This window comes from Patagioenas fasciata, chromosome 3, assembly GCF_037038585.1.
Source record: "Patagioenas fasciata isolate bPatFas1 chromosome 3, bPatFas1.hap1, whole genome shotgun sequence".
In the NCBI taxonomy this organism is placed as follows: Eukaryota; Metazoa; Chordata; class Aves; order Columbiformes; family Columbidae; genus Patagioenas; species Patagioenas fasciata.
The window spans coordinates 79,274,793-79,288,123 of NC_092522.1; positions in this window are offsets into that span (position 1 = coordinate 79,274,793).

Here is a 13,331-nt window from a genome sequence, read left to right on the forward strand (position 1 = left end):
TCTTTTTTTGATCAATACAATTGCATCTGAGACTGCTGGTGCCCAGAGGTAGGGAGCTGGGTGCAGTACAGCACACACTCACACATCTAAATGAACTGTGTGACCAGAATACAACAGCGCGGTGTGTTTGGGATACACAAACCCCTAGAAACAAAGACTACTGGTGTTGAAAATGATTTAATTGTTGAGAAGTACAAGGCAAACAGCTCTGCAGCTTTTTGGAGGTTATGTTTTCAAACCCTTATGTTTTATGCGCGATGCTTAGGCACGGTAGAGGTGGCCAGGATGTGAAAAGAACAAACAGTTCAATGTCAAAAGCAAATCATGTGGCTGCAAGTCAGCCTGCTTGCTCACCATGCTGAAAGTGCAACCAGGTTACGGCTGGAAATTCCCACTCGGAACATTAAATTGGAAATTGTTTTGTGCTGAAAACAGCAGGGTCGTGGAAGGACACAGCCATCCACTACAGCAGGGATACTCCTGTGTTCTCAAGAGGGTGTCAAGAAGGCGGAAAATCAGATTTCGGGATGAAAGTGAAGCAGCAAAGGTACCTCGAGACGTGACTGCAGTCCACTGAAAACCCTGAGTCGGAGCCAGCTATTGACTGTGCTGTGCTGCCCGTGCTGCCCACACCTGCCTCCAGGCTTCCCCCGGCAGCAGTTGCTCTCCCATTCTGACACCCCAGTCCCACCAGCTGTGCCCACTGTCCTGCTGCCTCTGCACAGCTGCTGGCACACTGGGGATGGTCACAGCAGCACCTGGTCAGACAAAATCAGTGGGAACTTGCTGCTGAAGCCTGATTCACACAGGCATATGCCCACAGAAGAAAGCCAAAAAGGCCCAGGGATGCTTTTTTCTGTAGAACTAACTCTTGCCCTTCTTGCTTATTTTTGGCAAAGATATTCCCTACAGTTACTTTAGCAGCAGATTGATGACATGTAGCAATCCCTTTTTGACATTACGCTCTTCTCAGGGCAGCAGGACTCGTTTCTGCTTTCTCTCCCTGTTTAACAGTTAATGATCTGGAAAAAGAAACAAGGGGTAAGGTGACATTGGCAGCACTGCAACTCCCAGGGCAGATGGGTTCCCTGCAGGAGCTCGTGCCCTGTCTGGATATCAGTGGCCAGTCGTGCCACACAGTGTGTGTGTGCCAAGGGGGCACGTCTCTCCCTAGGGCCACCTAAACCAGAGTCTCCGCTGGCCCCACAGCACCCTGGCAGCTTGGCTGGGACAACTGAGGGATGGTGGGTTGCTGGTGCTGGACATTCTGGGCAAAAGGGGTTGCAGCCAGAGGAGATGGCAGAGGGACCTCCATAGGTAGGTAGCAAATACGGAACACAGTTCAGATGGTGGCAAATGTGGGGAGAGACACAAAAGAAACTTGAACTATGCATGTTACAAATGTAAGCATTTAAGAGCAGCCACACTGAGAGGTCAGCATTGCCCCAGGTGGCCTGCACTAGGTTTGACACCTTTGTATTGGTCATAGCTGAACTTTTCTTCCAGGAATGGGTCCCATCGCAGTAATGGGCTGGTAAAAACACAGTGCATTGTTAGAAGATCTCATAAGCCTGCGTTGCGTGCTCAGAGAAGACAAAGGCTGTTAAGACACCATGGCTGCAGAGTGGCCCTGTTGGTCACTACAGAGGTGCAGCTTCCCACCAGCAGCACATTTCCACACGCTGGCCTGGACTCAAGCCATGAGACAGGCAGACAAACATGTTGAAGGCTGAAATAGTGGGGGTTAGTGACAGGGAGCAGCTCTTGTGCAGGACGCAGGCAGAGGCAGCTCTCCCATGAAAATGGCCTCTTTCTGCCGGTGGTCCAGCAACAAGTGTGACTGTTGAACTCACTGCAGCAGCTAATAATTGCCAACAAAGTGTTAATTCAAGTGAAGTTAAGATACACTCAATGTAGTTGCTTGGTGAAGTTGCCATCCACTTCATGGATGGTCAGTGCTGCTTCAGCACCTGCAGACAGCTGTCAGAAGCACACTGGGTCTTACAGTGAAACCAGATCTGGATGGGTCCTGGGATGCAAGAAGAAAGTCTTACAGTGCAGTAAAAGGAGTTCAAGACAGAATCTCTTTTGCCCCAGACAAATGTCAAAACTTCCAAACTCAGAAGCCTAAACCTGAGGTCATAAATCCAAGCTTTAGAATGTGAAAAGGGACCTAACTGAATTCTAAGGTAATGCTGCATAGCTAGTAGCTCCTAATGAATCTATTTAGTTACTCATGTCCCACTTTTTGGTGTCTATGCTGTCACCTTGAAGTAGCTGCTGGTGTTCCCAAAAAGCAGCCAGTTTTCATTGAATCTCTTTTCCTTGAGTGTGGGATGGGAAGCCAGTACTAGGAACTGCAGAATACCTTATTTGAAAATCATTGCTGGACCAGGGCTGACTATATTGACCATCCTCAACTTCCAGAAGATGCATTTTCAAAGAGAAAACTGCATATGTTCATGAGATACAGCCAGATGCTGTTTAAAAATTGGCAACACATCACAGTTGCTCAGGTATCTAGGATGTTGGCAATACAACAGGGTGATGGGAGCAAGGGACTTTATCTCCTGCCTTGGATAAAAATACCATAATACAACAATCATAGCTGTAGTATTCTGATTCTTCAGTTATAGTTGAGAACAGAATCAGAAGTGGCAAGAAATCATATTTCAGTTTTACACTCTCAAAAGTATTTCCAGTATATTTATATTTTTCAGTTGGGTGAACTGCTGGAAGATTAAAGGCTTTATTCTTCCCTGAATTCAAGGAAATGTGAAGCACTGATGTAAGAATAAATAAGCATTAATACCTTTGGTCATTGCCACTTTAAAACTCACAGTAACAGTGCTGCTTGGAGAAGGTGAACACCACAATTCTTTGGCTTTTGAGTTGCACAGCAGAGAAGATGAAGCTCTTACTGCTCAAATTCTTGATGGTGCACTGCAAAATGATATGATAATTACATCACATTGAGCACATGTTCACAAAGTCAGCAGCTCAGTTTTGCTTCGCTTGCAACACGCAGTGGGTGCTTAGGGATGCTTTTCCATTCACCGGTGGGATGGGATGTTTTTCACAGCAGTGTGGCTTTGGGACGTTAGTCTGGAGATAATCAGAAGATATCTGTGTGGTGTTTTCAGTGAGACATTCTCCTGCTCCTTCAGCCAAATTATACGTGTATGCCTGCAGCACTAAGATTTCTGGTTTTGTGTCAGTCTTTTTTGTTCTCCGTTTCTGTGAAAAAATATTCTTCTGCATTTTTTTTCAGAGGGATGATCAAAAAATGCAGGTCCCCAGGCTTCAGAAGCATAAAAATGTTGTAGGTCCAGTGCTTCACTTTAGAAAGGTGAAACCGTAGCAATTCAGACTTCTCAATTTCCCTGCATCCCATCATGTGAGACACCTTAGGTCAGGTTATTTGATCTGGAAGGGCAAAACTCTTGCACAACCGATCACGTGCGGGAGAATGCGATGAGTACTGCCCATGCACAAGGACGTGTAGGCTGGTATGTGTGCAACCCCACACCCCTGGGGAAGGCCCTGGGGCTCAGTGATTAGGGATGCTGCAGTGGGGCAAAGGGAGACTGTGGCTCAGTGCTGCTGGGGGTACCAGTGGCACTGGGAGTCCAGAGCAGCAGCCATTGGGCTGGTCTGATGTCTGAACATGGAGCTAAGCAGGCCTTGGAGATTTGATACCCAGATTTGGGGAAAAAAACCTCCTTACAACACACGTGGTACTTGCTGAGCGACAAGCTCTTTGATTGCCAAGCAGAGTAATTCATTCCAAGTAACCATGATCCCAGTTCAAGAGTGGCATCTGTGGAGAATGCCAGGTACTGGCTGCATCCCGGATACCTGTGCCAGCAGATTTCCTCACGTGAGCAGTCCCTGGTAACTGGTAAAGGATGTGGGCAAGGCAGGCTGATCAGAGCAGACGTTTGGAAACCATTGAAAATTTTAGGAAAAAAATGCCCTGTGAGATGGTCATGGAGGAGAGAAGGAGTATCTGTTGCTTAAAAAGCACCTCCAAAATTCAGGAACCTGCTTAGTTTCACCTTTCCTGCTTCTTAGGACGTGCACTCTGCTATGGCCTGTCAGGATAGACAAAGTGGTACAAGCTCATTAATGTCAGTACAGTATATAGTAAGCAAGGTTTGCAAAGGAAAGTAAAAGTTCTTGTTAGAGAACTTAATGCACGGGGAAAAATTGAGACTTTTTCAGGTACTTGGGCCTTTTTGCAGATTGTCTGTTTGTTACACAGCCATGGTTACATACATGGTTACTACAACATTGTATAGGTGCTTTGTAATACATAGCTGTTGCCATGCAGAAAAGGAAATCCACACAAACTTACATACAACAGGTAAGGAGCCCTGTGGTGGGTTGCCATGCCTCTGCTCTCGTGAGACTGCGTCCAGCTCTGAGGCCCCCAGTATAAGAAGGACATGGACCCGTGATAACGAGTCCAGAGGAGGCGAATGAAGATGATCGGGGGCTGGAGCACCTCTCCTATGAGGACAGGCTGAGAAGAGTTGGAGTTGCTCAACCTGGAGAAGAAAAGGCTCTGGGGAGACACTATAGCAGCCTTCCAGTACCTAAAGGGGGCCTACAAGAACTGGAGAGGGACTTTTTACAAGGACATGTAGTGACAGGACAACGAGTAATGGCTTTAAACTAGAAAAGGGTAGATTTAGATCAGATATAAGGAAGAAATTCTTCCCCATGAGGGTGGAGAGGCACTGGAACAGGCTGCCCAGAGAAGCTGTGGATGCCCCATCCGTGGAAGTGTTCAAGGCCAGGTTGGATGGGGCTTTGAGCAACTTGGTCAAGTGGAACGTGTCCCTGCTCATGGTAGGGGTTTGGAACTAGGTGATCTTTAAGGTCCATTCCAAGCCAAACCATTCCAAGATTCTATGATTGAAAAAAAACGAAACCAAAACAAAAACCCAAACAAAAAAAAAACACACCAAAGAATTCCAAAACTCCCAAGTAAATCACACTAACTACATCAATTGAACAATTCCCATCTTGGTTTGACTTTAAATCAATCTTTAAAACCTTTAAGTTCATACTGCCACACACTATGAGCATGGGACTTTTCAAACAAGTCCAGGTTCTCTGTCTCCACTCCTGAACAGCATAAAAAAGTGTAAGCTTTTTCATTGAAATGTAAAGCTGATCCATTTATTTTGCTGACAGAACAATTTACATGAGGCAAACACACCTGGATGCTTGGTGACAAGCAGGATCTGAAGGTCATTTCAAGGCTCCTGGCTTCTATGACACGAGGTCAGAGCAGGCTAGAAAGACCAAACAGCCACTCTGAAAATTGATGAGTTTCTGCACAGTTGTGAACAGTATGTTCGTACATTTGCTTTCCTGACACTTCTTGTATATTCAGTACCATGTGTGGGTTTCATGTTACCTAAAAGGCCTCTATTGCCTGTTCATCAATATGCCATAGGAATTGCGGAGGACGAAACTGAAGGACTTTGACCACTGGCTAGAAAGCAATTGACATACAGAGAGAAACACATTTTCTCAATGGTTTTAGTAGCACAATCAGTGATGAAGCAGCTACAAAACCTGTCCAAATGGTTGTCTGCACCTTGGTGACCAAGCAACCCATTGAAATGCGTGAGGCAATTCACGCTTTCTGAGCACCATTGATTTAGTCTGGCTGCCAACTTTGAGAATTAACAGTGCAGCGATTAGCACTTGTTTCATGTTTCATAGCCATAGACATGAAAACACATCCAAAACCAAAACAAAGCCTTAAAATTTTGGAGGCTTGAAGGATCCTGAGCTCCATGGAGTATTGATGAAAGAGTATAAAATTCAGCCATGCTTGTTAACGCAGCCTGTACCTTTGTTCTTGGTGGCTATTTTCTAGTCTGTTTTTTAATGTCTTTTTCTTTCTTGCAATAGACTTGCAAGGAAATCCTTTAGACCTACAATACCCTTGCAGTGGTATTGGCTTTGAATTGAATCAAGTTTCTCTAGACATTTGAAATAATGAGGAGGTAATTAAATGTGAGTTTTGTATTGGGCTAAGCAAACAAAGTAAGAAGCGGTTACAGAGAATGCAATAAACATCTCCTAAACAAGAAAATGCTTCAGATGTGGGAGGAAAAAAGTTCCGGCTTTTGAAGTGGCTGTATAGGCAATAGTTCCTTTAGGACACTCAACTGAAAAGTTGCTTATTTGATCTCCCAAGATGATGCAAGATGTCGTAGTACAAAATGCTGAGCCTCTAGGAGATTTGGAGTAGGAAGGAATAATTTCTGTTCTAAGAGTAAGGGAATATTGCAGCTGAGAGTTTTTATTCTACGATGACATATAAAGGGCTAACAGCAGAACATTGTGCTACTGTATTGGCAAGATTACAGGATTTGAAAGTGGCAAACATTAAATAAATAGGTGGAAGTTCAATTACTTTGAATAAATTGTTTTTTCCCTCTTTTTTTTCACTATTTTTCTCACTTTCTTTCATTATTGCTGTTAAGTGCAAGTACCATTTGTGTTACAGTCTGTAAGAAGAGTCAGTCCTGTAAAAGAACCATTTTACAAGGCATTGACAAGAGATGGCAAAAGCCATTGTTGTTCGGCATCCAATACATCTCTGATAAGACGCAGCACAGATTTCAAGAATGGGCTTCTGCAGTTTTGATTATTTGTGCAGGAGAATCACCCTGATGAAATTTTGTATCATACTACAAATCAGAGGACAGGACTGCATCATTAATGCCTTAATTTATGTGGAATAAACCAACTTCTACCTTTAACTGACTTCTGATATTTTCAGTGCCACTTTTCCTATGAAACAATGAAAGCTAAGAGCAAATACATGGATATACACAAAGTACGATTTTTGCTTTAAAGGTTCATTCCTTCCTCTAAGGTGTAAGACTACTCATGGGGCAAGGATGGTAAGGAAGGATCACAGAATCACAGAAGCACAGAATGTTAGGGATTGGAAGGGACCTCAAAAGATCATCTAGTCCAATCCCCCTGCCAGAGCAGGATCACCCAGATGAGGTTACACAGGAAGGCATTCAGGCGGGTTTTGAATGTCTCCAGAGTAGGAGACTCCACAAAGCAACACATGGTCAAGTATTAACTGGAGTAACAACAGACACCACTTGTGCATGCTGAAGAAAGGCTGCAGGCATAAATTTGTTTAACGTCTCCTGCGTTTGGGCAAGGGGGAGAAGGTAGGCTCCCCTCCTTGGTGGGTTTCTGGCAGAGCAAGCAGACCCTGAGCCAGCTGAAGGAAACTCTGCTGCTCCTGCCCTCTGTGAGAAAGGGACTGACAGCAGAGAGTGTGGCACCTCCAGCAGCCCCAGCACTAGGAAAAAGAGAAAAAGGGAAACAAATGAGCACTCGTTTAATCCCAAACTGTGCTGTGGTGAATAAAACCAATCCAAATGGCCAAGGACGTGATAAGGAGAAATTATGTAGCTGCTTAAACCAATGCAAGGGTCCTAGATAATAAACAAAGGAACCGGAATCACTCATTTATGAGCATAAATTCAACAGAGATGGCATTACTGAAACTTGATGGGAAATTTCTGGTGACTGAAATCTTTAGATCACTGGTTATAATCTCTTAAGAAAGGTTTAGTGGACAGAAGGGTTTGAGAAATGGCACATTATGGCCAAAAAAACCAAGGGGGGTGGGAGGGCATGATTTATTTGCTAGTGACAAATGACAAAGAAATGATGCGTTGATTTCCCACCATGAAAAGTGCAAAACGGAGTGTGAGTTGCTGTCTGTGAGAGAGCAGCCATTTTTATGGAGGAACAGATGACTGGCTCCTTCAGCTATCTGTAATGTATCGGAGGAAAAAGAGAGTTACTTTTTTGTGGGAGACGTTAATCCAAATGACAAATGCTGGCAGCCTACTGCTGCCAGTGCTGTAGCATCTCTAGAACCACTGAATAACATTCTTTAATGTTCTTGCTTAAAAACGATTGAACCAGAGACCAGGAAACTCTAGACTACACTTTTGCCTCGGCAGAGGGGAAACAATTCTGAACAAGTCAGTTGTGGGGAAAAGTGTAAATGATAATGGGGAAACATCTAGGAATATTTTACAGGTTGCCTAATAATCCATAACTGGGGAAAAATAAGGGTATGTTAGTATCAACAAAAATAACAACATCCTGACTGAGAGGGAGCTGTTAAAATAATAATCCTCCTCTCTGTGAATACATAATAAGTAGAAGAATGGGGAAGTTAAGAGTGACAAATACTAGACAGAAACTTCTAACTGAAAGAGCTGATACAGCTCTTTCTGTAGGATGAAATACTAAATACTTGAGATAAGGTAAGATATTAAACACTTGAGCCCTAAGCTTTCTTGAAAATAAGAATTGACCTTCCCTTCTCAGCCCAGCTGTGCTTCTGGTCCCCCACCACTGCCACTGGTGAAATGAAAGCTTTGTCACTAACAGCAGAGGAAGGACTTGGAGATATTTATAGATACAAACCAGAGATATTATAGACCTGTTTTGATATCTTCCCCTTTGGTAATAATTTGGGAGAGTGCTAAATTGCAGCTAAACTTTTGAAAATGCTTAACTTCCCTCCAGGAAACTTGAGGAGGGGGGAGAGGCAGGGGAGGGTGTTGGGGTGGCCACAGGGGAAGCCCCAAGGAAGGAGAGGAGGAAGCTCATGTGTTAAACCTGTGAGCATTTCAGTGGACACAGCCAAACAAAAGTCTGCTGGGTCTTAGTTACAGGAAAAATCATAGAAACTATGATGGGGGGACTGGACTGGTAACACTTTGAAAACAATATACAAGAGGAGGGTGACAAGGCTGGTGAGGGGTCTGGAGCACAAGTCTTACAAAGAGCAGCTGAGGGAACGGGGGCTGTTCAGCCTGGAGAAAAGGAGGCTGAGGGGAGACCTTATCACTGTCTACAACTACCTGAAAGGAGGTTGTAGCATGGAGGGTGTTGGTCTCTTCTCCCAAGTAGCAAGTGATAGGACAAGAGGAAATGGCCTCAAGTTTTGCCAGGGAAGGTTCAGATTGGATATTAGGAAACATTTCTTCACAGAAAGGGTTGGCAGGCACTGGAACAGGCTGCCTGGGGAAGTGGTGGAGTTACCATCCCTGGAAGTGTTCAAAAGACGTATAGATGAGGTTCTTAATGTTAGATTTAGGTTATGGTTGGACTTGATGAACTTAAGGGTCTCTTCCAACCGAAGTGATTCTATGATTCTATACAATGTCAATAGTCAACAGACTGATAGAAAACTACTTCCCATCAAACTAACCTGAGAGCTTTGTGATGTTATTGCAAAAGGTGATTGATAAAAAATAACGTTGCTTTCACATATTTAGAGATAAGGAGTGACTTTTTTTCTAGGATGATACTTGACACTTGTGTAGAAAATAGAAGTGATGGAAAATCAGTGCAGCACGCTAAAGTAAATATGGCATGCTTCAGCAGGATGGTAAGAAAAACTACTTATCACAAAGTGATGCAAGTGTGGTCTTTGGATACTGGTCTTGTCCTTGTAATGTTTCATCAGGGTCCTGGAAGGTAACCTCAAGTCCGATGGCTGCTCAAACTTTCAGAAGGGATGCCAGAAGTACAGAGCTAATACAGTTCTGTAAAATGGCCAGTTTGAAAATGATGTCGTCAGTTTCTCTGTGCAGCTGCTCTTCCTTAGTAAAGCAGAGAAAACAAGTGCCTCCTACCTACTGGTAGAGATTAATATATTGAAAAATATAATAGTTGTCATAAAAGTGCCATATGGGTAGGGACCTGACCACATCAGCCTTACAGAAACAGATGTCTCCAAAGGCTATTCATGAATAATGAAACTCATTTTCAGATTTCATCTTCATGTTTGGAAGGTTCATAATTTTTCAGGACTGTTTCTTGCAAGTGTTCCTTCATGGCAATTGCAGATAAAGGTTAGTGCTTGCAGCAGGTCCTGGAAAAAAAATACTGAAAAATTGAAAAGATAACAGAATAATTAAGCAGTATTTAGTCTCCCTGTCCCCCATCCAGCCGCTGTGCTAACTGCTGCTTAAGGAAATAACAGCGATTTCTGACTGCAAGAACTGAAGTTTGACATGAGTTAAATTACCATAGCTTAAATAAGATTTAAATATGTTCTAAAATGGCTTCAAAGTGTTGTTAATTCAATAGCACATTCACTCTGGTAATACTAGACTGTATGGAAACGTGATGTTTGTTTAGTGAGTTTGTTCATGAAAGCCACAGGCAACGGTTTAGGGAATGTCCGTGCTCTCATAGTGAAGAATGGCAGGAGAAGGAAGTTTTGGACACCTTTGTTAGACAAGCATGCACATTACTATGTTTACTGATGTCTCTTCTTGACAACAGCACATTCATTCCATTTGCAGCAAGTACAATCAGTTTTCTTCTCAGTTTTGAAAGGTTTCCTCCACCATCTCTGGTCTATCAATGAATCCCATGTTCATTAGTCAAGTTCATTAGTCAAATTCATTAGGAAATCTTGTTTTAAAACTGGATAAATTTAGTAGCAATGACATGTCAGACTGGAAGAGCAGGACTCAGAGATGCTCTACATGAAAAGCGCAACAGTTGCACAGACAAGAGCCATGGTTCCCTGAAGCTCCCCTATGCCATAACTTGTCTTACGGTCCCACTTTTAAAGAAGAAAGGGAAATGATTATGTTCTTTATTTTCTGTTGCGGTGCTAGTTCAGTGCAGGTTCAGCTGAAGTCTGTTTTTCACCAGGTTCGAAGCATGCTGCATCAAGTCCTAATCCTTCATCACTCCAATTCCATCTCGCTGAGATGATGGAACTGGAACAACACAACACCCTTTCATCAGGCTGTTTCCAAATGTAACTCTGCTTGAAGAGCAAATGCGTTATAATATTTTGCTGATTTGCTTGCAAAAATAATGTTCTCCTTTGGTATTTTGTCTCCCCTCATTTTTTAAGGCATGCTACAAATTCCTCTCCACCATCGTTTCCTCTCGTAGCATGTACTAGAAAGGGGGAATCTAATTTTCAAGAAAAACGTACCAGGTGGTAGAAATGTACTTAGCACCTGCAATGTCTCAGTAAATATCCTGGGGACAAAACAAAGAGTATTTTTGCCTAAGAATGGTGTGTTTCACGGAGTTCCTCCCCTGGGAGAGATACTAGGAGGTGTAATCTCCTCTCCCTTTAGCTAAAGATCAGTATGGCCTCTTTGCTTGCTGTGTGCGGGAGTCGCTTTTGCCAGGATGTGCTGTGGTCCTGCTGGGCTGCCCTCAGGTGAGAAGGTCTCATGGCAAAGGTATACAGCAGCGTTAGCTACAATACAGAGTGAATGGTTTTTTTTGGCTTTGAGGGTGATTCTGTCAACTGGATGCTTTAAGTCCCAAACCAAACAGGCATGAGCAGAGCTGAGTCCCAGTCTCTCCCTGAGAATGTTTAGGCACATTGCCCAGGGCAGACCTCATGCCCTGGGATGTATTATCGCCTCAAATGCACAGTTAGTGTTTCACAAAACCCTTTTGGTTTTTGTATATTCCTCACACTGACTGTGTGTGTGCTACTATGGGTGTTTTGAACCTTGTGATTGATTCAAGATTCAAGGCTGGGGTGGGAAATGAAGAAACACAAATTTATTATCGAGTCCGTGGAAGCTACAAAGCCTAATAATTATTGTCATCACTATGCTTGAAAACTGTAGGTACAGATCTATTTTAAAAAGTCCTGAGAAATGCCCCTCTCTTAAACTTGTTATTAGCTTTTATGGATCAACACTGCTGGAGATGCACCAGGTCTGTCCTCATGTCTCCCCAAAGACAGTCTTTGCCATGGTATAGTGGGCAGTCCTCTTGGTAACAGCTTCTCCTCCTAAATATCTTCTCTGACTTGTGTGGCCAAGCTGATGGAGCCCAGCACCTTCCTGCCGCTGCTCGTTTGCACAGCAGGCAAGCTCGTGTCCCTGGGAGTGGGCAGATTGACTCAGAGCCGATGCCTCTCTCTGGAGGTCTTTTTGAGGCATTTTGTGCTCTCCCTGAGCCAGGCTGTGTCAGCAAAGTCTGCATTGTCAGCATGGTTGTGTAGCACGGGGGACTGGCACAAATACGACTCGAAATGGAAGACCCAGAATGAAGTGTAGCTGGCAGCTCAGTTCACCAACGGGGGCATCCATACCCCTGCCGGTTGCATTCCTGACTGGGACTGCAATGCAGGGTTTTGTTGCTCAGCTCTTTAAATACTGTGAAGTTAGATGTTTTCTTCTATAAAATAAATGGCGTTGTTTAACATGCTGTATGAAAAAAGCACAGCACAAACTTCGAAACACAGTTGTGCCTTTCCCCCCATTTTTTGAGTGAATAACTGCCAAAGTGCTATCACTACAATGTCTTTTTAAAGTAGTAACATCTTTCCTCTTTAAGTGATGGCATTTTGCTTCATGGCTTATCTTGTTGACTTCTGTGGGTCTAAGTCTGAATTTTAAGCATTAAACAAAATTCCACACTTGGTGTATGAACAAGTAAGTAACATAATGGTCTTTCCTTCTAGCCCCAGTTGCAGTGACCATCTGGAGACTTCTCTGTTCAACTTTGGATGAACTTCAGCTGAAGTATGAGAGCCAGTTTAGCTCCATACAAGCTGTTCCAAGCCTCATTGTTGCCATTAGCAGTTTGTCTTAGTGACAAGGCTGCATTTTGCCTATTGAAGCTTTGGTTTTAGTGATTCAGCGTGTTTCCATTGTTCGCAATTGAGAGCAGATCATTCAGGCTCTTATGTTTCCAGTGCTGTGGATACAAAGCAAAAAGGCAGCTCTTGTTCACAAAAGCTTATTATCCCAGAGTGGGTTTTTTTGTTGTTCTTTTTATGAGAGTGTGTGGATAGATGCACAATAGATGCAAGCTCTTTTGAGGGGCAGGTTTTCTTGGTATCCTTGCACAGTGTTTATCGCAACGGGGCTCTGTTTGCCTTCGGCCTTCAAAGCAAGCCAATTATGCAACAGAGTGAGGACCAAAACCCCAAGGTTTTGTTAAGGGTGGCTGCAGCTCCTCAGCCTGTATCTAGCTGTTGTCAACAGGCGGTGCATCATCACAATCCATCAGGGCACAGGTGACACTTACAGAGGCCACACAGGAGAAACTGGATTTTATTGTCCTGTAAGTCCATTGGCAACAATGGCTTGGAAAATGTTTGCACAGAGGTTAAAATTGTGGTGATATGTAAAGTTGTTTGAAGGACACATTCTTTGTTTCTGGTGACGTGAAACTGGGAGTTACTGTCAAAACAGTGGAGTGGGACTCTACAGGAAAAACTGGAAAACACCATTAATTTGAATAGCAGTAACAAG